This window comes from Diceros bicornis, chromosome 14, assembly GCF_020826845.1.
Source record: "Diceros bicornis minor isolate mBicDic1 chromosome 14, mDicBic1.mat.cur, whole genome shotgun sequence".
In the NCBI taxonomy this organism is placed as follows: Eukaryota; Metazoa; Chordata; class Mammalia; order Perissodactyla; family Rhinocerotidae; genus Diceros; species Diceros bicornis.
This window is the reverse complement of record NC_080753.1, coordinates 39559921-39562871: the sequence shown is the minus strand read 5'-3', so window position 1 is coordinate 39562871 and position 2951 is coordinate 39559921. Positions and strand designations below refer to the sequence as shown.

The 2951-nt window shown below is 42.5% G+C and overlaps 1 non-coding gene across 1 annotated transcript; it reads left to right on the top strand.

Annotated features, from left to right (window-relative positions):
• The first annotated feature begins 238 nt into the window (after positions 1-238).
• TRNAI-UAU (transfer RNA isoleucine (anticodon UAU)) lies at positions 239-332 on the top strand. The gene is made up of 2 exons: positions 239-276; positions 297-332. It is a non-coding gene; the product is annotated as a tRNA-Ile (tRNA).
• The last annotated feature ends 2619 nt before the right edge of the window (positions 333-2951 follow it).

The window sequence follows — 2951 nt, the reverse complement described above, 5'->3', positions numbered from 1 at the left end:
AAGGACCACATACACGAAGAATACGAAACTTCCGGAAGAGTCTTGAACAAAGCGTGTTTTATTCGCCAGGGTAGCCGCCGCGGAGGAAGGTGGCAAGTGTGGGTGGGAAAGAGTACCTGGCGGTCCAGCGCGCTCCCGCTCCGGCGTGTCGCGGGGACTGGGCGCGCCCTTGGCTCGTGGCTCGTGGCTCGTGGCTCATGTCGCTGTAGAGTGCGCACTGAGAACCCAAGGAAAGCATGCTCCAGTGGCGCAATCGGTTAGCGCGCGGTACTTATACAGCAGTATATGTGCGGGTGATGCCGAGGTTGTGAGTTCGAGCCTCACCTGGAGCATGTTTTCTTCCCTTTACGATCTCAAACGTTTCATTCTAATGCATTTTTCCCTTCTCCTTAAAGAAAAAACTAAAAAGAGGTTATAATATCTTCCCTGGTGAGACCGCGGGTATCCCCATGATTAAGGAGGCCGTTTGGTCGTTTTCAAACATAGGAAGAAATCACAAACCAAAAGGAAGCAAGTTGAATTTATTATCCAAGCAAATTCGTTTCTCTTCAATCAGGAGACCTTACAGCCAGGTTGCACAGATTCAAAGGGGTCTCCTTCACCCTTACCCAGCTCCTTTCTTTAAACTATTCCTCAGCTCTTTGGGGACCGAGCAAGGAAAAACCGGGTCTTGTGCTCTGCGATTTCGTGCAGCTGTCACCGGGGCTCAAGGATGTGCAGAAGCTGCTCCCAGGCATTTTAGCTTCGATGTCCACAAGGTTTGCAGTGAGATTGCTGAACTCCACCTGTGAAAGCTAAACGTGCTTTGAGTCGAGCTCCACCGCCTAGTTCTCATAAACCAGACTGGGAAAGAGGAAATAATTTTCCTCCAGCCCTGAAACATCCGGCATAGATGGCTGAATATGTATCTTCCTAATTTCATCAGAAAATAAACAAATGGCCTTGTTTGAAGAACTACATGTGTCTGAAATAAATGATTCAAGGTTACTCTGCTTTTATCCACTCTCTCTTGGATTTTATTCTGGCACACAGGGCCCTCCTCTTCTGTCCCTTAATTATGGGTATTCCCCACAGTTCTGTCCTCAGCTTTCCTCTCATCTAATGATATGCACATTCTTTGTATTATATTCATTCTCTTGATTACAACCTCTCTCTATAATTTGATGACTGTAACATTTCTGTCTCACCCAGTCTTCCCATTTTAATCCAGAGCTATACATCTTACTGGCTACTGGACATTATTGACTGGAAATTCCCACAGGTCTGTAACATCAACACAAGGGAAAATTATCAACCTCAATTCCACTCCCTCTCCTGTGCTCTTTGTCTCAAACGCAGTCATTCAACAAATACACAATGCCTACTTTGTGCCAGGTCCGTTCTAGGTGCTGATGTCACTGCAGTGAAATAAAAAGATGAAGCCTCTGCTCTCTGGAACCTAAGTTCTAGAAGCAAGAAATAAACAATGAACAATTAAAAATGAATATATAATTAGACAAAGTGGTGAAAAGTTTTATAGAGAAAAATAAAAATAAAATAAGAGGGATAGGGGATAGAAGGGTAGGTGCTATTTTATATAGAGTTGTTACAGAAGGTCTCTCTAAGCAAGTGACGTTTAAGCAGAGGCCTAAAGGAAAATAGGAGAAGGTCTTGGATGTATATGTGAAAGGCAGGTCCAGGCAGAGGGAAGAACAGATGCAAAGGCCTAGGTGTGGGTATGGCGCCCAGAAGCATAGTTAGTAAGAATGAAGAAAAGAGGTCGCTCTAGCATATTTTTCAACAGAAGAGCTTCTTCAATAAAAGCTAAAACCTGACATGATGTTATCTATGATACCAGTTAAGACTGACCAAATGATGTTTGAGGAAACGATGTGAAAGTAAAATTGCCAGAGACACAAAGAAGTATCTCAAGGGGTTGTTCCTGATTTCTGTGTGAATCTCTGACCAGTCAAGGACTGGATTGTCTCTAGTTTCCATGGCTTGATTTTAGAAGCCTCTAACGACTCTGATCACACCAACTTCTGTGAAATTGTTCAAAACAGAAAGCAGCAATGTAGTTTTCTAACGTTTCCTTTTTAGTAAGATATGACTATGTAATAAGATTCACCCATTTTGAGTGGACAGTTTGATGAATTTTGGCAGTTGTATTAATTTCCTATTGCTGCTGTAACAAGTTAGTGGCTTAAAGTTAACACAAAGATTATTGTCTTCTGTAGGTCAGAAGTCCAAAATGGCTCTCACAGGTCTAAAATTAAACTATTGGCAGGGCTGTGTTCCTTCTGGAAGCTTGAGGGGAGAATCTTTTTTCTTGCTTTTTCCAGTATCTAGAGGCTGCCCACATTCTTTGGCCCTTGTCTCTCTTCCATCTTCAAAGCCAGTAATTGAATCACTCTGATCTCTGCTTCTGTTGTCACGTCTCCTCTGACTCTTATGCCTCTCTCTTCCACTTTTTAAGGACCGTTATGATTATACTGGGCCCACTTGGATAATCCAGGGTAATCTCCCTATTTTAAGATCCTTAATCACATCTGCGAAGTCCCTTTTTGGAACTTTATAAGGTAGCACATTCACAGGTTCTGGTGATTACGGTGTGGACATCTTTGAGGAACCCTTACTTTGCCAACCACAGTAACTATATACCATTGTGGAAACACCACCACATTCAAGATGCAGAATGGTACCTTTTCCCTAAAAAGTTTCCTCCTTCCCTTTTGTAGTCCATCACATCCCTCCACTCCTGCTTCTGGCCACCACTGATCTACTTTCCATCACTATAGTGTTGTCTTTTCTAGAATTTCATATAAATGGGATCATACAGTTTGTAGGCTTTTGTGTGAAACTTCTTTTACTTAACATAACTCTGTGCTAACTCTGTGGCAGATATTCATTTTTGATTCCCGGCTTCTCTACACTTTCCATATTTATCCTTTACTGAGTCTTCTTGATTCTAT